We start from the raw sequence: 26,190 nt of genomic DNA, 5'->3' as shown, positions 1-26,190 counted from the left end.
AAATATCATACAGAAATAAACAAACACGTGGTCTTCTACTCTGTGATAAAATCCTTTAGGCTTTAGCTCTGAAATCTCTTAAGACTATATAAACTTTAAATAAACTATTATATTAATTAGCACGAAGTAAGATAAATACAGGCTTAAAATAGCTTCAGTGCTGGGATAAGGTTCACAAATATACTAGATATTATTTATTGGTCCTCCAAGTATGTTAACTCAGGAAAAATAAAGTAACGAAAAATATTCGAAGTTTCGACATCGGTCTGATAGAGACACAGATGTCTCACGGTTTATGTGTTCAGCGTCTAAAAACTGTGTAATGTGTTAAAACTCATATTGCGTGATGTGATAACATACATATTGTGTGGTGTGATAATATCCATTGTTTTTGTTTTGTTTTTTTAAGAGAAGGCAATTTTCAATGAAATAGAACATACAGTGTATTCAGACGAGTAAACTACTACATGAAACTCAAAATTGAACCTCGATCACTTACTTATCAATTTATCTCAAAGTTTACTTATTTCAAACGCCCGTTGATTTATCTATTTTCTTAATATTTGTTAATGAACGTCTAATTCTTGCGATGAAAAATAATATTTATGCAATAGAGTAGAAGTTTTAAATTAATAATGTTTGTTTGGAATCCTTGTTAAACAAACTTTGTCAGGAGGCATGCGGTCACTCTGGTTTTAATTACAAACTATACCTATATATACAAAGATGTATCTTTGTTCCAATGTACATGTCAATAATAAAAATAATTTTCTAAATCGTGTTTATTATATATTGTTCTTTATGATATAAGGGTTGAACACTTGTTTAACAAAATTAAATAGACAGTTTATTATTGCTTTTAAGAAAATGACTAACCTTTTTTAACCATGGTAACTGTACATGCTCTAAAAATTTGAAGAATTTTTCAAATCGTGTTCGTTATCTAGGTTTAATAATCTTGTAAATAATGGACGAGTTTTTCAAATCACGTTCATTATACCTCTTGCTTCTTGTTTTCAATAACTGAGATTTTAAAATCACATTCACTATACCTGTTGCTTTTTGTCTTAAGTAATTTATTTTTCCAAACCTACGTTCACCATACCTGTTGTTTCATGTTTTAAATAACTAAGTTTTCAAATCACGTTCACTAAACCTGTTCCTTTTTGTCTAAAATAACTTATTTTTTCAATTCACTTTCACTTGACCTGTTTGTTAAATATACAAGACTGTTTAATATGTTATTACTTAATTTATTTTATTAATTAACATTTAATGAATGTTTAGTTTTCATGATAGGAATGTTGAAAATTGATTGTTTTATAAACGTTGGTTGTGACAAATTTCTTTACGGAACTATGTACAAGTCGAACATTGTGTTTGCAATTATATGCTTGTATAGGTTTTAATAATATTGTAGATGCCATTGTTTCTTGAATTTTTCTCATTACCTTAAGTGAGTGTTGTTACATTATATCGTCACTCGTATAATTTATAGAAAGTTCGAGGCCTCAATGAAGACGATATATATATATAGACAGCCAAGCGAATGCAAGTAAGTAAAGTAGAAAAAATTGCAGTAAAGTTTAGTCAAAAAATGTTAAAAACGTGAAATTAACCGGTATGCGAGTAATTAACTGTAACGGGAGAGATTTTAACATGAGTTTCACAGTTTACTAAATATAAGGAGAATAATTTGCCTTGTCAAAGAATCTTCTAAAGTAATTGAACCCATCTGTGTGGAGTTCGACGGAGAGGAGACAACTGTGGTAACTCACGAGGTATCGTAACTGATATTATTGCGATAAGTGTAGAGAAAAAAATAGTTCGTCTTGTCAATCGGATTATAAAATAGTTGAATCAGCTTGTGTGGATTTTTGACTAGAATAGAGAATTATGTAGAATTTTAGATACAGCCGTGATTTTCTCTAGTGTAAAAAAATTGTACGTACATTTGACTTGTTTTGAATATATTATTTTAAAACAAGTGGTTTGTGTTCTGTCTGTTTATTTTAAAATTTATCGCTAACAAGTCACAGACACCTATTGTAGAAGAGTCTCAGCCCAAACTACATATACATAAAACCCAGACACTGTTGTTTCCTTTTCAAAATAATTGAGTTTTTTAAAATACATTTATTATACTTACTCCATTTTCTAAAAATTGAAGGACTTTTTCAAAAGACCAAGCGTTGTATAGTGATTAGCTTGTCCTACTTTACTTCTACAGGTCAGGCGTTTACATCAAGTTACCAAAAAAAAAAAAAAGAGAAAGAAGATGCTACCTCCTTTAGAACCATGAGTGCGTTATAGGGACGACATATATATCCCATAATTCAATTAGACAAGAATAGTTCAAACGTTGGTGACTGGTACTATTGACAAGCTGCTCTCCGTCTACTTTATCCAGGAATTTTGAAGTAGTTTTGCACGTATATCCAAAAACACTTTTTTTGAGATAATGTTTATTATACCAATTTCTTAATTTTTAAAACGTGGATAATTTATCAAACAATGTTCGTTTATATGTTTCTTTATGTTTTAAAGATTACAGTTTTGTAAACCATGCTCATTGCAAATGCTTACCTGTGTTCTAAAGATTGAATACATTCCAAAAAAAACGGTGTTCATAAATTTTTATTCTCGTAAGCTAAACACCATTTTTTTGAGAATCTGTTTAGTCAGTGCATGGCAGAACTTTACAAAAGAGACATCAACATGGAAAATCTTTAAAACTATGGTTATTGTAAGTGTTACAGTTTAATGGCATACGGAAAGTAGTTTCATTTGATGTGATTCGGCGTCTTTCCTGTTCTGCAGGAGACTTATTTATACAAGGATTTTTACCAGTTTTCAACTCTAGTATCAGAGAATCTAGGAACCTGGTCGATTTGTCAAAAAGCCGATCAAAGATGCAACTGTTGGTCATTCCCAACATTTTCCGCACCGCGTGAAAGCAGACCTTGTTGGTTTGTTTACGGTTTCAGTAACCATAGAAACCTTTTGCAAGTATTATGCTGTGAGACTAGAGATAGGAAGACAATAGAGAACTGTTAGTATGCGTTGCACGCGAGAGATTGTTCGCGAAAACGTTAAGTACGACTTAATAGCTGTTCTGTTGTGATGAATAGCACGCTTTGAATGAAAATATCAAAGCTTGATAGCTCGCGGTGCCAAGATTGAATGACTCCGTATTTTAGTAATACCCCCGCAACACACCTGATATGTCGCTATGTTCAAACAGTTGACAAAGGTGTGACAGTAAAGTCAAATACAAATTTGTTTATTTAGTGCACATTTGATTGCTAATTCAATAATGCTATTTTGGGTAACTTGTTTTGTCTAAGTCTTAAACTAATGAATGAAGGAAAAGAGGAAACAAATTAGATACAGACATAAATTACAAAAGTGTTGCAACAAATCTATACATTTAAAACCAGTGTAATAGCAGTTATATCAATCTTTCATCAAAGCTGATACTTTACACCACCAGAGAATATTTCATTTTTCTGTGCTTAAAAGCTTCACGGTTGATGTAAGGAGTTATAATGCTAAAGTTCGATTCTGGAGTTACACGGCTCAGCTATCCTATTGTGCATATTTACGCTCAAAAAGCATACAGTAAATTAACAAAACAACGCAAATGAAACACATAAAAACAAATGGAAGGTACTAATTGATGTTATCACTAGAAGAAGAAGCAGTCTTTATTTATGAAACAAATCCAGAGGAAGAATAGTCCCTACTTATGATAAGTTCATTATTTGAAAATCGGGTATGACAGAAAAATATTCCCTTTCTGCCATGCTCAATCTGATATATGAAAAATACAAACAACTTTTAAATCAGGTTGATATGTTTATTCAGTATTATTCAGCAATTTTAGTTTCCGAATAATCACATAATAATACTGTTGCAACAGTTTCTATTGTTAGGGTTTTTTTTTTTATCAGATTACTTGGTAAAAACAATACAATGTGTTGTCAAATTAACGATAACGAAAGCGTTTTCTTTCATCGACTGCAAGTTCAGCATTTATAAGATTGCACGAACTAACAATAGGTCCAACTTCACAAATAACACTAAACAGTTACACACTTTCCAATTTTCTTTATTTACCGTATTTCTTGTATCTGTGTTTCTATTGCACTGAAGTAACAGACAAACAGAACAAAAAATCGCTAACTCAATAATTAATTCATTAGCGTAACAGACTCATTAACCAATCCGCGGTTTAACCTAGTCTCGTCTAAACCACGTTTGATATCATTCAAATCCTTTCTGAAAAGTTCAAGAATATTCCAAATATTACGAGTGGCGAATTAAAAAAAACAGTTTTGACAAGTCAAAAATATAAAAGTTCAAAATAAAGTGAAAACATTCATGGCGTAGTTATGGAATAAATACCTGAGTAGTAGCATAGAAGGTAGCGTATAATCAGACAGGTATGTTGTAGTTATTTTATGGCCAGTATAAGACGTTTTGAGCAGTTGCTTGTCATAACATACACACACACCTGTTTGTATAAAAGGATGTTCTTTTGGTATAATCTTTTTAGCAAGAGGTCAACGCTTTTATATCATGCCTCGTTATATGACAGAAGTTTTCGCGTGTCAAGTTGTTCGAGTGTCCAGAAACAGTGTGAAACAAATGAACATTGTCAGGACACTAGGGTACTCCCAGTGTCATCGGACTACAGGAAATGTTATGCCAGGAAAGTCTGCTGGTAGACGCCATCATAAACTACTGCCTGAGATGACCATGTTTATAGTCAGGTTAACAATTTTTGTTGTTTGCCAGAAGAACAGATGAAGAAGACTATTTTTTCCACAGGGAACAAACAGTTGGTGATGCACTACATGTTTGGGCAGCTATTCGTTACTGTGGAAAAATTGCTCTTCATATCCTCCAGGGAAACAACAATGGCGCTTCCTACAGGTATCACATTCATATGTTATTTCTGAGATTTTACAATAACTTTGTGTTTCAGGAGAACAATGCCACTACTCATAGTGCACGTTGTGCAGGATTATCACGACCAGGAAGGTGTTAAAAGATTGTCTCGGCCAGCAAAGTCTTATATTGTAACTCCATTAAGAAATTTGGGGAAGAACTGAGTTGGAAAATTGCTAACCATGACCTTAATCCTGTTATTGTAGCTGAGTTTCAGCGCCTTCTAATCACAAGTTTGAATGAAGTCACGGTGGATTACATCAATAACCTCATACACAACATTTTAAGTCACCTGTGGAAGTTATTAAAGTACAAGAATGAGTAATATCAACTGATATATGGTTACAGATGCTATTAATAGCAATGTGATTTTATAGTTTGTCATTATACATGCTTTGGTAAGGTTTCCAGGTGAAATGACGAATTATACATCTTTCTACAGATGTCTGCTAAAATTGTTCATTGTTTTAATAAATCGTCCATCAAGTCAATACTCAAAATGTTTGAAAGGGGGGGTTCCAACTTGTGATGTTAAAAGCCAACATATATTGTGCGAAACACAACCAACATGCAAAGCATGCTGATACTACGGAGGTCTGAAATATACCTCCCCACAGCAAATTTGTAAGAAAAGGTGCTACGAGATTAATTCTGAAAGCTATTATGCATGAAATATGGCTTAAACAACCGCATGCGTGTTCACATAAAATCAATAAACATTTAATGAAAAGTTAACAGATCATCACCCTGTTGTTACACTGCATAGGGAGCTATGATTAAATTAGCATAAATATGTATGTTTTATTATAGCAAAGTACTATGTTATCTACATGCGGAGTAGTTATTAATTGTTAAATTACATTACCAACTTAAACAATTCTGTAAAGAATAGTACATTAGCTATTCCAGTCATTGGCTATCATATTCGTACATGTATGCACTACTGAATTAATATTTTAGCATGCCCTATTCTTCTGGATAGCTGGTTTTTATTGCTCAAATTAATCGCCAATGAGTCACTGACACCTACTGTAAAGAATCCGTCCAACAAAACTTTACAGCAGTAATACAAATTCGGACATCCAATTACAAAGCGTCGACAGAAACCATTGCATGCGACACTTTCAAGTAAAAATGAAAAGCTAATACTTCATTAAAAGAATATAGACCACGTAGGAAAAGTTAAATTAAGCAGTTACACATAATTTTTACAGCAAAATGTTTGGTTTGGTTTGTTTTTGAATTTCGCGCAAAGCTACACGACGGCGCTACCCGTCCCTAATTTAGCAGTGTAAAACTAGAAGGAAGGCAGCTAGTTATCACCACCCACCGACAACTCTTGGGCTACTTTTTTACCGACGAATAGTGAGATTGGCCGTCACATAATAACGCCACCACAGCTGAAAGAGCGAGCATGTTTGGTGTGACAAGGATTCGAATCCGCGACCCTCAGATTACGAGTCTCGTGCCTTAACCACCTGGCCATGCGGGGCCTAGCAAAGTGTAGGAAGTCCAATCGACTCTACTCTCGTGTATATACGGGTTCACGATGCCCACAGTTTCATTGTACAAATTAAATAGGTAGATGTTTAATATAACACACATTTTTCAGTTTGGCAGCGATAAGTGTGTTTTGTATTCAGTATTAATAATAACGATTTTATTTTTGTGCCAAATATGCGAATATTTCGACCACGTTTATTGCACAGTTTATGAATTCAACTGAAACACCCCATATCGTTGTTTGTATTTCTCGCAATTTGTGAATTCACATGAATTTATATTTTCCTTTTCTGGTTGACAGTAGTAATTTTTACAAAGTAGAACTCCTGTAATAACGTCGTTAGCACACAAAAGTATTTCTCAACTATTGTACTGTAAGTTGAAAATGCCCTGTTTCTTTACAGAGACTGACGTTATGTACATTGTAGTGTATGCATACATCAATCTAGGACGCTTCTGAAGTGACGAAAGGTTATTTGTCTGCAGTGGTTGTTTATCCGTCTCACATGTATTATGTAAATACACGACATCGAGCAGTTGTCCTTCCCCCCCCTCCCGTATAGGAAAGACATTAACTCTCACGATGACACGGTTCAGGAATAGTTGTGACACTGTCCCTTGCTAGAGGAAATAAAACATTCATCAGTTTCATGTATTGGCTACCATTATATTTTATCAAGATGCGTAACTATATTTCAAAGCAAATTTTGTACAACGATTCTGTTGGGTTTCGATTTGAGTCTTGGGTTTCATTTTAATTGATACGATTGCTTTCCGAAGAGCGTACTCGTATGTTTTGTTTGTTCCCTGTAAGAGAGACGTGTGTTAAAAGTGATACCAAGAAATTTACTATCACTGTTCATATTTATTTCGTTTTCTCACTCAGATATCTCACGTGATTTCGTTTGTTTTGTTTATTTTAAGGGTGATTGACGGTATTTTGGTTGGGTTTAATATAACTTGTCATTTCTTGAACCATTCTAGAATTAGAATTTGTGATTTTTGTTTTTTCTCTATCAGTAGCTTTAGCGGGTATCTAGATATGTTCCAGACGGCTATATGGTCGGCATATTGGGAGAGATATGTATATGTTAAATTGCGGATTGATAAGTTATTAACAAATATTATATATATAACTAGTTCTTGTTATACTCCAGACTTTTCTATAGAATAGGAAACTGGTTATTTATCAGATTATGGTCTCATTAATATAAAATTGTTTCAGTTTGAACTTGATAGTATTGTGCTATACACTGTCAAAAGTTTATTAATGTCTGAGAATACTCCTATGTTGGCTTGGTTATTATTAAATGATTTGTAAATAGATTGTGTTAATCTCGTGAGATGATATATTGTTTGTCTCTTCTTTCTTGTTTTATTTTAGGAGATCGATAGGAAGTTGTTTGCGTAGTAGGAGAGTAAAAGTTTGCTGGTTATTATATTTTCATTAGTTTGCAAGACAGTTTAACAAACTGATGGGGTGTTAGTTACCAGATTTGGTGTTTTCTCTTATGGGTATTACGGTAGTTATTGTACTCCTAAGTTGGCTTGGTTATTATTAAATGATTTGTAAATAGATTGTGTTAATCTCGTGAGATGATATATTGTTTGTCTCTTCTTTCTTGTTTTATTTTAGGAGATCGATAGGAAGTTGTTTGCGTAGTAGGAGATAAAAGTTTGCTGGTCATTATTTTTCATTAGTTTGCAAGACAGTTTAACAAACTGATGGGGTGTTAGTTACCAGATTTGGTGTTTTCTTTTATGGGTATTACGGTAGTTATTGATTTTTCCCCCATGTTTCCGGGTAGTAATCAGTTAAAAGTGATAAGTTAATTATATTCATGAGGTAGGTCAAAAGTGGGTGTCGAGCATTTTTCAGAACAATATTTCTTATTCCACTGGGACATCCAGTTATCGGCAGTAAGACCTCGAAGAGGTCAGATGGACAACAGAGGCAAAGAGAAACAACAGTTTATGAGCGTCCTTGTTGTTAGCAGACGGCCAGAGCATTAACAGACATGGCATGTTATGTGCAGTGAGCGTGGCCAAAGAAGAACCTCGCGACATCAGGATAGTAGCGAGTTACGGTTTTTAATATACTCAGATAAGAACTGCGTTTGCTATTTGCCTATAAGTAAAATAACAGGAAAGTATCAGTAGAAAATAATGATTTAAAAGATAGTCAAAAGTTTATGTTTTGACATGTGACTGTAGAATGTGTTCTTGGAATATTATGTAACCAGAAGAATAAACTGATTCAGAATTAAAGACAGTTTGTGAGATACTTGTGGCTTATGTCTTAGTGGCTTACACGCCGAGCTAGGGGTCTAAGGTTCGAGCCACGATGCCGCTAAACATATTCCGCACTATTAACTGTAGGTTCGTTATAAAAGCGGCAGTTGATTCTGTTACTCTTTAAAAAAAAACTGAACAAAGTCCCTGTGCCGGCACGTACTAATGGCTAGTTGGCTACCCTCTGGTCAATAGTTCAAAATTAGAGACGACACTTCCTCAATTTTCAGGAATTTTCATTGGACCGTTTAGCTTACAAGCATATAAAATGATGTTCAGGTTTAAAATTCCAATTCCATGAAGTTTCGTGCGAAAAAAAAAGGTTTAGTTTGTTTTGAATTTCTTGCAAAGCTACACGAGGGCTATTTGAGCTAGCCGTTCCCTAATTTAGCAGTGTAAAACTAGAGGGAAGGCAGCTAATCATCATCACCCACCGCCAACTCTTGGGCTACTCTTTTACCAACGAATAGTGGGATTTATCGTCACATTATAACGCCCCCACGGCTGAAAGGGCACGCATGTTTGGTGTGTTGGGGATTCGAACACTTGACTCTCAGATTACGAGTCGCGTGCCTTATCCACCTGGCTATGCGGAGCCAGAAAAAAAGGAAGAAACTGAATAAAAATTGTGGATGTTATTTATACATCATGTATTTCTTGATGAGTTGCCTCGAAATTTGGTATGTGAAGTTCGAGTCCAGTAGAGCACATCTACAGAAAACATGTTATTGTTTGGATTATCACAGTTTGAACTACAGAAGGTGAAATATTGCTAAACTATCACTTATGTGTGTGCTGTAGGTTTATTTAATAAGCAAGACATACTACTGTGTGTATTGGTAAAACATGTTTCATATTTGAGAGTTTAGTTTATTAAGTCTATTATGCTGTGATTTGAAATATCAAAAACACACACGATATAAATAAAAAAGTATTTTAAATATCTCACCTCCTTAATCACAAGTGAGAAAACAGCAGAATTACTTGTCATCAAATAACCAATAAAGATAAGTCATTTTTAATCATTAAAGACATTGAGATGGATTGGTTTGTTTCGAATTTCGCGCAAAGGTACATGAGGGCTATGTGGGCTAGCCGTCCCTAGTTTTACAGTGTAAGACTAGAGGGTAGGCAGTTAGTCATCACCACCCACCGCCAACTGTTGACTACTCTTTTACCAACGAATAGTGGGATTGACCGTCACATTATAACGGCCCCACGGCTGAAAAGACGAGCATGTTTGGTGTGATAGGGATTCGAATCCGCAACTCACAGATTACGGGCTCTGAGATAGAATATGAGTTTGTAGAGCAATCAACAACATCATTAATAGTTTTTCAAAGCCACTGATGGGAGTGGGAAGATTCCTCCAAAACTGATATCATTCAAAGACAGTTGACGAATTAACTAATAAACTCGACGAGACATTTATTTTTAATGTATGCTCAACAACTAAGAAGGATAAATAATTCGAAAAAATACTAATTTCTTAACATCATGTGTGAGCATGGGTTGACTGAGGAATAGAAGACAGATAAAAAACGACATTTTGATATAGATACATAACATTCAGAGGGAAGTTATCAGACGATTTTGCACTTGGTTATTGAATATCCAGTACGTTAGCTCAGTAAGTAGTCCACTCGATTAGGGTTCGATAACAAACGTACTAGCAAGTACTGGCTGTAGAGTTGAAGTTTGTAGAACACTTGCGTAGTGTGCGAGAGGTATTACCACACTAAGAATTCTAGTTACAGAAACTTTATTTTAGTATTACATGTTAAAACATGTAAAATTTGAAATCCATTTTAATAATGAAACTACAATAAAACTTTATCCCTCTTCAGACAAAACAGTAGAAAGGTAATACATATACATAGTATCTTCTTGTTTGTTTGTTTGTTTTGGGAATTTCGCACAAAACTACTCGAGGGCTTTAAGGCTAATTATGGTCATAAAGTAATCACAGAATTTACTTTTAATAAGAGATACATTCTACAGTTAACAGCTTCTCGCTGCGTAAACACTAGTTGGTGATTAAATAAATCATAAATGGCAAGATTTATCTAGAAAGTTTAATATCAAATAAACAAACATTAAAATTCTTCAATCACGACAAAGAAAGGTAAACCAATGCTTCACACAAAATGTATTTTCTTGTTTGTTTGTTTTGGAATTTCGCACAAAGTTACTCGAGGGCTATCTGTGCTAACCGTCCCTAATTTAGCAGTGTAAGACTAGAGGGAAAGCAGCTAGTCATCACCACCCACCGCCAAATCTTGGGCTACTCTTTTACCAACGAATAGTTGGATTGACCGTCACATTATACACCCCCACGGCTGGGAGGGCGAGCATGTTTAGCGCGACGCGGGCGCGAACCCGCGACCCTCGAATTACGAGTCGCACGCCTTACGCCCTATAGTATCTTCTTCAAAACAGTAGAAAGGTAATACATATACACAGTATCTTCTTCAAAGAGAATTATAGAATAATGCAAGCATATGTTGAAAAACAGAAAGCTACGAAGGTAAAAAGAAAACAGCAGAATTAGTTTAATGCTGTTGTATTAAGTCTGTATATTGTTGAATGTGCCCTGTCTCTTTATTTTTAGCGGTTTTTAGTTCTCATTTAGTCCAATAATATACAGACTTTATCATGAATAACAATAGTGCTTCATGAAAGAGATCGAAAGGACTTGAACAAAATCGTATAGAACACGACGACAAAAAACGCATTGAACAACAAATATTCAGCTCAATCAGCACTTTAAAACTTTTATTATTGACTGTACATGTATAAAAATCTACAGAGAAGAAAATCAGTTCAAAACAGCCTATTTAAAAAAACCAAATCTGAGGTGAAACAAAAATTATCAAACCATAACACGATTATACTTATATGATTGTAACATGTAGATACTCAATTCTTTCTATATTCTACAGCCTTAAATACTTCAGTCAGATGTCCCACAACTCTTTATTTATTCAAGATAAAAACCATTTCATACATCATAACCTCTTCTCATATAACAACCCCTCTGTCCTTTACCTTCCCCTACGATAACTTTGTCATAGAATGTCAAAAAGTGAAACCATGTTGACAATCCAATATAATTTTAGGCTTCGCAAAGCCTCTTACATCACACTGTCCAAAACTTTTCCACAACTGATGTAAGTCTAATTTTTCACATTTTTTCCCATGCTTATTTCACATATATTTTCTGAAGTCCTAATTTCCTGTTTAACCAAATTTCTTGATCTTCTATAATTTTTAAAGTTATTTGACAGACTATTAAATTTAAAGTTCTTAAATCTGTTTCTTATAACCATTGTAGGAAGTATAAAATTTGTCCTACTAATTATAGGCTTGTTAGTCTTACGTGAGTTGTGGGAAAAAAAGAATATGCTCGATCACAAACAAAAACCTTCAGGCTGCAAGTTTATCACCCTATAACCCCTAGATCATACCATGCTCTATAGTCACCTGACTAGTATTTTTACTTGCTAACAGTAGAATGAAAACTAATAACCGTATAACTGCACATGTTACCAGGCCCTGGCATGGCCAGGTAGATAAGGCATTGGACTCTTAATCTGAAGGTCGCGGGTTCGAATCTCCGTCACACCAAACATGCTCTCCCTTTCAGCCGTGGTGGCGTTATAATGTGACAGTCAATCTCATTGTTCGTTGGTAAAAGAGTAACCCAAGGGTTGGCGGTGGGTGGTGATGACCAGCTTCCTTTCCTACACTGCTAAATTAGGGACGGCTAACGCAGATAGCCTTCGTGTAGCTTTGTGCGAAATTTAAAACAAACATACCACCAGTGAGCCCCTCGCTAGTACAGCGATAAGTCTACGGATTTACAACGCTAAAATCAGGGATTCGATTCCCCTCACCGGACTCAGCAGATTGCCTGATGTGGCTTTGGTATAAGAAAACACTTACACACTACCAGGGACCTTGTCACTATTTTTGCCACGGGAAGACAACAGATGCTACTGTAGGTAAATTAAAAATTACAATATGTAATTAGAGCTCAAAAGCCTTATTGATCAAAGTGTTATATAAAAAAGTGCACTTATCTGTACAAATAACATATTTTTAAAAATTCATATGTTAATAAAAGGCGGCAGACAACACACAGAATACTCATTCTTACGCAGTCACCTTTGATACTTGGTAAGGAGATAAGTTTGCTGTTAAACGAAAATTTCATTAATTTAATATATTGTTATGTTTATTACTAGAAAGCAATGATTACCTTTCGATGGTACCACGTGTGACATATTCGCTTAGATGCTAACAGTATTAAATTTCTTTTGAGACATAATTTCATACACCAAAGAAATTTAAATAAATTCTGGTGAAAATAGCTTTTGTAAGTTAAATATATTAAGTTTAAAGATAAAAATATGCTCATATATACTCTTTGTACTTTAAATGCAGTCAGGGGAACTTGAACTAAATCGTAATTGTGCATTTCAGTCAGATTTAAATGGACGTTTTTTATGAATTGTAATAATACAATTTTAATAACTGGAACTTTTATAATGACTCCAAAACAAGGAGATATAAGAAGGGGTTTAACAATATTGTCTCTAGTACTACAAGTAGTAATGTTACTAATATGTTCGTTGCATCTAGAAAGAGGGATGAGTTATGAGGGAAGCAATTGGTATTTTTAAGAGTAATATTAGTACCACGTTGGTATGGCTGCCTTAGGATAACGTGACTCGTTTAAGCCTTTACAGGCTTTAAAATATACATTAAATTTTAAACATTCTTATATTCAATCTAAATTACGATATAATTAAGAACAGTATTAAAAATTGTTGGCTGACGTGTTAATAATATATTATTACGTGGAGCTCGTTTTTTAGAATTGGTTTTCTACGTGTGGTGTTTTAGAAAAGAGTTTCCAGACGTGTAATAACTAATTATTTTACGTGGGCCTTATAATATAAATGTAAAAGTACATAAGAAGAACAACCTGTTTTGGTTCAAAACGTTAAGATTAATTAATTTGTAAAGATCCTGCACTCGACACATCGGTAAATTGTAACCCTACCATTCACGAATTAACGTTTTCATAAAGACATTTATTTTGAGTTAATACTGCAATATAATGAATGTCATAAACAGATGAAGGATGATTGTTGTCTTGAATTAAGCACAAAGCTACACAATGGGCTATCTGTGCTGTACCCACCACGGATATCGAAACCCGGTGTTTAGCGTTGTAAGTCCGCAGACATACCACTGAGCCACTGGAGGACTAATGTAGGATGATTTTAGATACTAATAAATTCGCGTGCGTGTTATGCAATTATTTTCAAGAGTTGTAAGACATAATAAAGGACTTTGACCCTGAACTAAGTATGCTCTCAAAATGCCAATCCAATGCAGCCTCGACAGATATTAGGTTTGATGGCTTTCCAAATATGAAAATGAATGCATTGAAATCTGAAAGATAACCAGAAGCGGTAGTTTCTTTTGACCTTATGAGTAAATACAGAATGAATGAGTTAGATGGGTGAATAATACTTGAGTAATAATAATGCAGGCTTGCAATGGTTTAACTGTCTTCAAATATTTACGTGTTCTACAGTAAATCTTATACGCTGAATCCATTTATTATATCAATTATTCTTCTTTGCGTACAAATTTTTCACAAAATTTCATATGTACGTTTTACATAAGTTTTTGTTTTTTGTTTTACTTGGAATTTCGCACAAAGCTACTCGAGGGCTATCTGTGCTGGCCGTCCCTAATTTAGCAGTGTAAGACTAGAGGGAAGGCAGCTAGTCATCACCACCCATCGCCAACTCTTGGGCTACTCTTTTACCAACGAATAGTGGGATTGACCGTCACATTATACGCCCCCACGGCTGGGAGGGCGAGCATGTTTAGCGCGACGTGGGCGCGAACCCGCGACCTTCGGACTACGAATCGCACGCCTTACGCGCTTGGCCATGCCAGGCCCGCGTTTCACATAAGAGAATCATTTTCATTGAAATTGGGTCATATTTTGCTATGCTTAAAATGTTAAGCACCACTGGCTTTTTAGCTATTCAGGTTTCGAAAATAATATTCATTTTTTTTTCTGTTACTTAAGGATTCTATACATAGCTGGAAGAAAAAATGAATATTATTTTCGAAACCTGAGTAGCTAAAATATGGAAAATTTGTTATTAAAACAAAACAACTTTTGTGAAGTTTAAATTCACAGGCCTATATAACTGGTGCCTTCAGACCTCTAAGAAACAAAGAGGCGTGACGAACGTGAAATATTACTGATATTAGTTTTAAGACGTCAGAGCCGAGCGATAATGGAGGAAGAGAGGGAGTGAGTGCTACGTGCATGGTGATGTTTTGACACGTGGAGGCGTGGGGTTGTGGACGTCACGAAGAACTCGATGACGTAGTTGGGAAGACGTGGGAGAAGAATACGAATTTTGATTCATGACATAAAAATAACAATGTACATAGATACACATAAACATGTGTGTTTATATATATATATCTATAGAAAAATATAATATTTCAACGATTATTCTAATCAAAGGCCTTTTTTTCAGGAAGGCTAGGTTTTGTAGGTCTAATCATCTAATCCGGAGTACCTGGAGAAAACCGACTTGCATGAGCTCCCACAGAATTATTTCAAGAGGGACAAAACATGTTTGTAGGGGCACAGGTTTTACACTGCAAGTCAACAGAATAAAATAATGGTTTATGCTTAAACGCAAACAGAAATTTAATTTTAATGTAAATACTAAATATATTTAGTTTAACTACGATGTTAAGTGTGCATCATGATACGAGCAATTTTTTGTGAAATGTAAGTAGGAGCAAATGACCCTCTTCTCCATTCCTGTGAATAATATACTTTATATTTTTATTCCAAGTTCTAAGCATTTTATAATAAGCACCACTTACTTTTCTAATTTAAACTATATAACATAACCTATCGGTACGAGCTTTGATTACCACTCTATAATTTGCGAAATGTGAAATACAGTGAATTCTATAAGTTGTACTGACACTGACACCTTACGATTGGGATTGATTGTTTTTTTGAAATTTGCACAAAGATACACGATGGCTATCTGTGCTAGCCGTCCCTAATTTAACAGCGTAAGACTAGAGGGAGGGCAGCTGGTCATCACCACCCACTGCCAACTCTTGGGCTATTATTTTACCAACGAATAGTTGGATTGACCCTCACGTTATAACGCCCCCACGGCTGAAAGGGCGAGAATGTTTGGTGTGATGGGGGATTCGAACCCGCAACCCTCGGATTACGAGTCGAACGCCTTAACACGCTTGGCCTTGCCGGGCCCCGGTAGTAAAAGAGAAAAGTTTACTGTCCACCACAACTTCGATACAAATAAGAAAAATCTTACAACTGAAGTTAAAGGCGCACCAACAATGTTATATAAATAAATAAAAACAAATACTAAAATAATTTTTATATATCGAACATAGATGGCAGGACAAGAGCTGAAGGGCAAGAACAAATTTTAAAAGAAAATGTGTTATTTTTAAAGGACGCTTATTTACAGAGTAAAACTTATTTTGGATATCTTGATCTCGAAGAGTATGACGGAGTTAAAAACATTGGATAATTATACAAAATAACAATAATAACTATTCACTAAAGAGGAAACGTAGTTTCTTTTACAGATCGAAAAGTTTTAACTCTAGATATCAAATAATAATAAAATATATTAATACTTGTTTATTCTTTAACACTCCTTCGAAAAGTGGGGCCTAATAGGCCCCAGAGCAACTTGAAAGGTTATTAATATTAGGTTAATAATTTTGTATTCAAATGAAATTGCCATTTAAATCCATTAATGAATGGATTAACGAGATTCCCACTGTCCCTATCTACTATCTAGTGAAACCACAGCCAGGGGAACGGACTTGGAGAAATCAGGACTAGAAACATCTTTTCGTAGGAGTGTTAAAGGGTAAAAATCCAATAAAGTAAAGGAATACCATATAAATAAAAAATACTGAAATTGTTTTTAATATTATTTTCCTTCCAGGCTGATAAAGGGTTATCTGAACTAACCATTCGAAGTTAGATGTTTGTTTTGAATTTTCGCGCAAAGCTATTCGAGGGCTATCTGCGCTAGCCGTTTCTAATTAAGCAGGGTAAGACTAGAGAGAAGGCAGCTAGTCATCACCACCTACCGCCAACTTTTGAGCTACTCTTTTACCGACGAATAGTGGGATTGACGGAAACATTATAACGTCTTCACGGCTGAAAGGGCGACCGGGATTTGAACCCGCGACCCTTGAATTACGAGTCGAATGCCTTAACACACTTAGCCATGTCTGGCCGACGGAAGTTAGAACTAATATATCAGATAGAAGGAATAAGGTCAACAACACCCACTACCAACTTTCGAGATAAATTTTGACTAACGAACTAGCATGGTAGCTACCCTTTCCTCCACTGTCATAAATGGTGAGCAGGTTTAGTGAAGGGATTTGAATACATTGCGAGTCGAGCGACCTGAATGTAAGGCCATGCCAAGCCCGTATAGACATTAAAGTAGTTATTTTTTTACACTTTTTTAATGTACCAAGGTAAATAAGCTCAAGATGAAGTTAAATGATATTTTACATTGTAAATAATATTTACAATAACTGTTCTGAAAGATGATGTTTGCTAATGGATTCTCATCTGTTACAACGTGTTGTACTTTGGTTAATATGTTCAGGATCCAGTATTTTGCAGTTGTCTTTCTGGATACTTCTGATTCTTCAGGTTCATGTATGTTCCTTACATTTTCAATTTAAAGTTATCCTTGAATCTCATAACGGCTGGTATGGGTATAATCACTTTTATTGATAAGCAGAGAACAACGTTTCGACCTTCCTAGGTTATCTTCAGGTTAAGAAAAAGGCAGTTTGTAACTGGCCGTTGATGGACACACGTCTTAGGGACGACAGTATAAACGGGTACGGGATTGTAGGGTGCGTTCCAGGTGGATGTTAGGTTATTAGTTAGCATAGGTATAAATGTGTTCCTTTATATTGGTTTAATTTTGGTTTTATTTGTTGTATAAGTTGAGCTTTTTTCGCTTTTGCGTTTGTTTATATTTGTTTCCCGACTTAGTATGTTGGGGTTTTCTATGGTTATGTTGTGTTTATTTGATTTTCAGTGTTCAAAAACGTGTGAACGTGGTTATTTTGTTCTTTGAATCTAGAGAAAGAATACTTGTCAGAAAACTTTTCTTAAAAATTAACTTCCGGGCAATTTCAAAAACGTTTTCCAGGTAATTTTCTTTAAAACTTAACGTCATAGAAAAATTAATTTCTGGCTAAATTTCATTAAAATTAACCTCCAGATAATTTACTTAAAAATTAACTGTTGTTTGATTTTCCTTAAATTTACTTCCGTGTATTTTTAAATTAACATCAGAGTACATTACGTACGCGCTAGGCCATGCCAGGCTCAACTTAAACAATAACTGCCATTTAATTTTCTTACAAAATAGCTTACAAATAATCTTCTTAACATAACCACCTCTCAGTGGCTCAGCGGTATGTCTGCGGACTTACAACACTAAAAATCGGGTTTCAATAGCCTAGGTGAACACAACTAGCCCATTGTAAAGCTTTGCGCTTAACTCAAAACAACAACAACAATCTAAAATTAACCTCAAGATATTTTTAAATTTTGGGTAATTTTCTTAAAAATTAACTTCCGGGTAATTTCAAAAACTATATCCAGGTAATTTTCTTTAAAACTTAAGGTCATAGAAAAATTAATTTCTGGTTAAATTTCATAAAAATTAACCTCCAGATAATTTACTTAAAAATTAACTTTTGTTTAATTTTCCTCAAATTTACTTCCTTGTATTTTTTAAATTAACATCAGAGTACATTACTTAAAATTAACCTCATATACAAATTTACCTCCAGATAATTTTCTTAAAAATTAAGTTCCCAGTAATTTTCTTAAACATTAAACACAATGTATTTTTTTTACAATTAATCTCCTATAAAAATGAACCTCCAGATAATTTTCTTAAAATTAAATTCCAGAAAATTTACCCACCCCCAGTGGCTCAGCAATATGTCTGCGGACTTACAACGCTAAAAACCGGGTTTCGATACCCGTGGTGGGCAGAGCACAGATAGCCCATTGTATAGCTTTTGTGCTTGATTCAAAACAACAACAATAACCAGAAAATTTTCTGAAAATTACACACTCGGTAATTTCAAAATTTAAAATGAAATACATTGGATTGCACCTACGACAGATATCATTTTTTTCCTTATCAGTAGCTTATTAATTATCTGATCTTCACATCTACTGGCAATGTCAAATATGGTACGGACACAACACCAGGAAATAGTTGTTCTGGAGTTTATGGAACTAATACTGACCATCCAAGGTGGCAGATGGCCATAGTGTTCTTGGAGGCATGAGAAACTTCATTTCCCATTGCTGAAAGCTTGGTTCACAAAGAATTCGTGTTAGGCTGTTCACACGATTTATTTAAAACTAGCAAATCTGTTACTTATTCTCTACGGCAAATTTATGTCCCTTCAATAGAGAAATCATGGGCATCCTCAACTATCTGAGGCTTCAATGTTGCCATAGTGTTAAATTCTGGTTTCTGTCGTAGGTGAAGGTGTATAGCAGGAATCTGCAAGGAACAATGACTGAAGCCTGAGGCCTTTGCCTTTCAAAAAGATATATAAAAAACAAAACAAAATGTTAATTTAGATAGCAGAAATCTGGATACAAGTGCTGAGATTGCCAGATGTGTAGAAGTAAATACTTAGTTACTGAACTGGGTGCTGGTCAATTAGTGGATTTAGGGTAGTAATGTTTACTTCCACCCATTCTCTCTGAAAGAATCTTTGCACATCAAACTCAAGAATTTTACGATTTTCCTCCAATATATCTATGCTTAATTAAACCAGCTGTTTGTAGACATGCTGCCATTGTTGTCTATAGCAGACAAGGAAACACCTTATGGCAAACGACAAATGGCTTCGTCAGTACCCTGCTATCTGGTTGCCATACAGATAGTGTGAAGTTCCAGTATGAAGCGTTGGAAAATACTTAGTTTATAAAATGTCCAGCGTATTGGATAAGAGATGCACAGTCACCTTTGGCGAATAATCCTTGGACTTGCTTTTATTGCCGTCTCATAGGAATTTCTTACCATTTACAAATTGTATAACATCTGCATGGTGTACAAGATCTTCTCAGATGGTTCGTATTTACAGATCCCCCTCTGCCTATTACAGTTACATACACCACATTTTGAAACACAACAATACAACGGATTCCTAAAACAAAATACCTCTTATTTAATATTTGTATTAAGAATAATTACAACAATAATACTTTGATCAAAGGATGAGAACATCTTTAGACTTTTTAGCAGCATTAGCACGTTCATTAGTTGTTGCTGAAATCTTATTTAGCAACAATAGCTAAACATATGGAGAACGAGCAAAAAATATTGTACCCTCCCATGAAAATGGTGTTAATTTGTTCCATTTTCTATTAGATAACATAAGAATATGAAAACCATGTGTTTTTCGTACGCACTCTACGAGATCTGTTCAAATATGATTTCGGATCCTAATTTTAACTGACTTTCATAAATGCCTGAACTTTTCATGATTTTAGTTACATTTTTTCATGAAAAGTGTTGTGCACTTGCTGCAATTTGTTAGATCATCTTATTACAATAAGCCAACAAAATAAGCAAACAAGTTTCTCTACAACTGTGGAGTCATTAAAACATATTTTACAAATATGAGAATGCATGGGTTGAGTTAAACCAATTAATGAACGATTTCAAGCCAAACATGGAAGATTACCTATTTGTATTACTTAAAGAAGGAGGTCAGTCAATCACTCATTGAAAACATAGAACGTCGATGTGAAGCAGTTCTGAAATCCAACATAATATCAACTATATATTCACCTGCAAAACTAGTTTTTGTTATTTTGAATTTCTTTTTTATGTTCGATTATTGAAGAGTAATTACTTTGGATTCTCTTCAACAATAATATCATCCATAGACGAAAGAGAGGTCATCTTGCTAACCATCTTGGACTTATCAACAACTTTCCCCAAACCAAATCGTTTCCCAACAGCCATGTTACACATTCAATTGGTAGGTCTTACTCCAACAACAACTGGTCTCGAAAATAGGTCTGATGTTAAACAAATGTTATAAAGAAGAAAGTTAACAAATCTACCTCATCAGTAGCAGAACTGGAATTTAAAGGCAGTATACCTTCTAACAATAATGGTTTAGTTGTGTCATTATCACGTAAAATACGTATGGGCATGGGTTTAGCTGAGACATTTGCCAATTACACAGAACCAACAAACGTAAAAAGTCTAAATTTCTACCTAACTACATCAGTTTTTACATCTGTGGCCAAAGAAACAACATCGGGTGGTCTGGTGAATCTATGTCCATATACAGACACAAACCCTTTTGATTTCTCTTGTTCCAACTGCAACAATCAGACATAACAAAAGCAATTTTTACAGAAATGGCAAAGTAAAGAACAAACCACCTACACCAAAGATTCCAATAAAATAAAAGAGAACATGGTAGCTCTCTTTTATAAACAGAACTGAGAACAGTTTTAAAATATCTCACACTTTTTGGTGATAAACTGATAAGTAGGAGCGAGTGGTCGAGCTGAGAAGACGTTTTGATATTAAAAGTTTGCAATAATAAGTTTATCAGTATTTAATACACCTGATAGTGTCGGCATTTTGAATTTACAATAATTATCTGGTCGGAGAAAAAACATAAATAATGATTTTAATAAACTATTTGCCATTAAATATAAACCAGCATTCTGTATTGCTTCTTTATATTGTTATGAATGAAGCTAGACTATCCTTATATAACCAATTCATTGAAACTTTGTTGACTGTATTATTATTATCAGACTAATTTATAAATTTGACGTGAGTTATAATTTCTAACACTTTGTTAATGTCACTTCACACTTACATAGTAGCTTTCACCATTTTAATTTTGTGTATTAGTTATCTATGCCTCATTCATCACATTGTTGTTTTGGTTTGTTTATATTAGAACACGAACTTTCAGCGTGTTAAGTCTAAAAACTTGCCACTGATGGGGTGGACAGGAGGTATTATTATTTTCTGTTACGTTTAACAATAGAAGCTGGAAAATCATTAGAAAGTGACACATCTAATATCTGAATTTACGTGTATTTTATCACAAAGAGTAGATATTAGAGGAAGCACTTTTTCTGGCCAAGTTCAAATCAGTTATGATAAATATTTGGATATATTATTTTTTATGCTAATTAGGACATATTTACTCATTGTGATTGGCTAGAAATAACACATGGTTCGTTGTTGCTCATTTTGCACACGAATCTTGTACTTGGTGAATATAAAAACTTCAAGCGCGTTGTTAGTTTGAATAGAAGTAGTATTTCGGTGTATGCAATTTAATAATGTCTGATATAATTTGTAAATGTGGAGGTAAGTTGTGGGGTTTGTATTATAGGGTAAACAAACACGATGTTGGTGTACAAAAATAATATCGTGTGGTAACAGAAGTTTGTTGCAGGTGTGTTTTACTCCAGATAAATATTCATTAATGGCTGTTCAATGAGTACTATTACGTATTTTGTACGTTGGCTTCGCATTTTGTGTGAAGCATTGGTTTGGGTCTTTCTTTGCTTAATACTTCGTGGTTTAAGAGTTTTAAAGTTTATTTATTTAATCTTAAACTTGCCAGTTACATCTTGCTATTTGATGATTTATTTAACCACCAACTAGTGTTTACGCAGTGTGAAGCTGTTAACTATAGAATGTAGTTCTTATTTAAAGTAAACTTTGTGTTTATTTTAAACATGACTATAATTAACCTTAAACATACAACTTTTACAATGATTTTTATTTAGGCTTTTTCTCTTCCACTGATGTACTTTTTGCCTCGAATCGAGTATTTTTATTATTATTGTCATTATTAAACGTTAATATGTTGAACTACTTAATTTTGTATGATTTGAGAAATCTTGAATTAATAATACATGCATTATTGTAATATGAGCTGTTTATTTGTGAACTTCTCCCCTTTTTATAAATTCAAACTGAATAGTTTGTTGCATCATTTTGTACACGTATTACTATTATAAATTAACGTAATAGCTATAAACACTTGTACTCTTTCTGTTCTTCAAAGATAAACTGTGCACATGCACTCAGGAGTGCACGTGTGGGAAGGAAGGAGGATGTAAGTGCACCACTTGCAACAAGAAAGACGAAACTGATAGGAGTTGCAAATGTAAAGGTATTAACAGTTTCCTTACTACACACCAACACGCGCTTAAAATATTAATTGGGGGATGTTATAAAATAACGACATGTTTTAGTAACTGCTTTGCTTTTGCTTCGTAATTCTTGCGGCGTGTGCTGCAGTGGACTGATTTTACAACATAGTTCTACAGAAAAGGTAACTTCACTGTCTTGTTTAAGCTAAACAAATAATGAATAACTCGTAATCGGACCTTTGAAAACTACTGCTGTACATGATTGTTCCAATACCTGTATAGATACTACATTATAAATAACCTTATTCAATGTCAGTAACATTACGTGGTAACAAAATATCTGAAATTCCCTGGACTCTTACTATAAATATACTTAATTTATGAAATCAAGTGTACAATATCATCCTAAAGCCTTTTTTAATTTATTCACATTACCATTGTGTGTGTGTGTGTGTGTATATATATTCGTGTACCATTATGTATATTTAACAAAACGTAAAATAGAAGTAACTCTATACCATACTAATCTCTTCAGATCCTTCGTGTACCTGTATTGAGAAATGCACGTGCGGCCAGCAAGACGGATGTAAGTGTACTTCGTGCATGAGAAAAGACGATACCGAGGGAAGTCGATGCAAGTGTACAGGTATGTAAACTCTTACTAGTTTATTGAAAACTTCTCAAAGAGGTACTTATGATTTATTTGTGTAAATAATACTTTTAAAATAACATTTAATCTTATTTCCTTTCCAGAAGGAGAACCCTGCAGTTGTACGTCCTGCACGTGCAGTAAGAAAGAATGAAGTTTCTTCTATCCCTTGGGCTAGTTCCAGTTTAATTCGTTTACTAGATTATTCGTTTTATTTATTTGTTTCTTAAATTGTTTCCAATATTAATGTTTATTTAAACGTTTGTTTAACTTCTTTCAAATAAACTTTTACAAACAATTCATTCTCTTTTCTGAAGTCCATAAAATTTCTTAAACACACGCAAGTGAACTGTTTAAAGTATTGTCTCATATGGGATAACAGTTTCGGTGATATTGGCCATTTTTAAAATATTTAATTTTTTAATGTTTTACCGTTTATCACACACTAAAATGTGGATACAGATGGAACTGAAATGATGCAAATTACCTACAAATAGAGATATTATTACATTTGGAACACGGAGATAAATTTTATAAGAAAACGTACTTGTTCCTTTAATTTTTTGAGCAGTTTACTTCTTGGTTTATACAAAGAAACACCTCACGCCAAACATCAACTGGCTTCGTCTATAGCCTACAGTCTGGTTGCTATACAGATGGTGTGAGTTTCATTGGGAAGGCATAGGGAAATATTTCTTGGATCACACATGCGCAGTCACTTTTGGCAATTAATCCTTGGACTTGCTTTTATCGCATTCTCATAGGAACTTTCTTCCATTTGCAAGTTGTATAACATCGGCATGGATTACAAGGTCTCTCCAGATGGTTTATATTCCTAGATCCCCTCTGTCTATTACAGATATATACATAACATTTTGAAAACGTTAACAATACGGCAGATGCCTAAAACAACCTATCGCTCACTAAATATTTGTTGCTGAAATCTTGACTTGAGAAATCTAGTCTCTTCTCAAAATCAGCAAGTCCTCGTAACTCGGGTGCATTGGCCAAAGTGTGAAATTTACCTCCATCATATCTTAAATGTTTTTGTCTTTTTAAACCTACTCCAAATCACTTCTTGGGTATTTTGTTGTGTTGGGAAGATCTCCAAATCTAAAACAGCTAAATGACAGTTTGGGTTTTGAAAACATAGTAGGGGAAGTGGAAACATTGTTCGGTGTGATTTGTGTTTTTGATAGGTGATTATGAAAAAAATTTAAAAACCTTGCACAGATTGTATCTTACGTATACCTCGAACTTTTATTAAGGTACGAAAAGAGAAATTATAACCTATAGGGGTCAGAGTTTACTGTGATGTTTGGTAACGCAAAACTTCAACTGCATTACGTTTTATAAAAAGTAAAGAGAATAGTATTACATATTGACAAATTACACATCATGAATTTTAACATTTATTTTGCTGTTTTAGAGATTTTCTGTACACTTGTACTAGAGAATGTAAGTGTAATAAATGAGAAGAACATGCAAGGAAATTTAATGTCAGATTGATTGTTTGGAAATAAGCAAAAGGTACACAGTGAACTATCCGTACTCGGCCCACCAAAGTATCGAAACGGGTTTTTGACGGTGCAGTCCGAAGACATACCGTTGTACCAATGAGGAGAGGAATTTAATGTCTGTAGCTTTATCAGTTGTTTGTCATCGAACTACTGATATTTTTTTAAGGACTAAACTCTCGTGCGTGGTGCATGTGTAGTTTTAAAGAATACTGTTCCTCTATTGCCATTGAATAAAATGACTAACACATTCCAAAGAAAATGTTTCACTGAAAATGTGGTTTCAAAATATTCGAATATTTCACTGAAAATGTGGTTTTAAAATATTTATTATAACATCGTTTAATTTGTGTTTGAAAATAAATAACTTATAACACAGGAAGACAGTCTGGTTGGTGCATTGATTAATAAACTCTTACAGATAATTCTAAGATCTTAAATATTTGCAGTCATTCTAAACATTGAAATTCATACATGAAGTTTATCTCTTCGTATTGGTAGATAAAACAAAAATCCAACCAACTGCAATTAATAAGTGTCGTTTCTATGGTAATTTTGTAGCAAAGTACCTTCTTATTATGAATATTAGAAACTGTTACAAATTATTTTTCTCAATACAAATGATCCAAAGATTTAGATTTTTGAAATCTGAAGGTTTAAGTTCCATTACCACCCTCAAACTATGCATACTTTGAAGAATCACTAAGTTTATTAAAGTTAGTTTCAGAACGGGATGTATCATAATTGATATCTACGTCAAGTATTTGGTTTAATGATTTTAATCGTATTACACATTCAAAGTTTGGTCTACAAAAGATTTAAACGGTAAGAAAAATGAAATGTAATTATTAAACATAAACTGAAGTAGGTTTTTAAAAGTTTAGTTTTATTTTGTTTAACGTTTCATCCCAATCATAGGCAATTAGTACATAACCAACGAAATCGTTGTTAACATA

At 34.0% G+C, this 26,190-nt stretch overlaps 1 long non-coding RNA gene across 1 annotated transcript; it reads left to right on the top strand.

Annotated features, from left to right (window-relative positions):
• Window positions 1-22,166: 22,166 nt before the first annotated feature.
• On the top strand, window positions 22,167-24,019 carry LOC143234878 (uncharacterized). The gene is made up of 4 exons (XR_013018847.1): window positions 22,167-22,274; window positions 22,981-23,088; window positions 23,604-23,714; window positions 23,822-24,019. It is a non-coding gene; the product is annotated as an uncharacterized LOC143234878 (long non-coding RNA).
• The last annotated feature ends 2,171 nt before the right edge of the window (window positions 24,020-26,190 follow it).

Source organism: Tachypleus tridentatus, chromosome 12 (assembly GCF_004210375.1).
Source record: "Tachypleus tridentatus isolate NWPU-2018 chromosome 12, ASM421037v1, whole genome shotgun sequence".
NCBI lineage: Eukaryota > Metazoa > Arthropoda > Merostomata > Xiphosura > Limulidae > Tachypleus > Tachypleus tridentatus.
The sequence above is the reverse complement of the archived record's forward strand: the minus strand, read 5'-3'. Positions and strand labels throughout refer to the sequence as shown.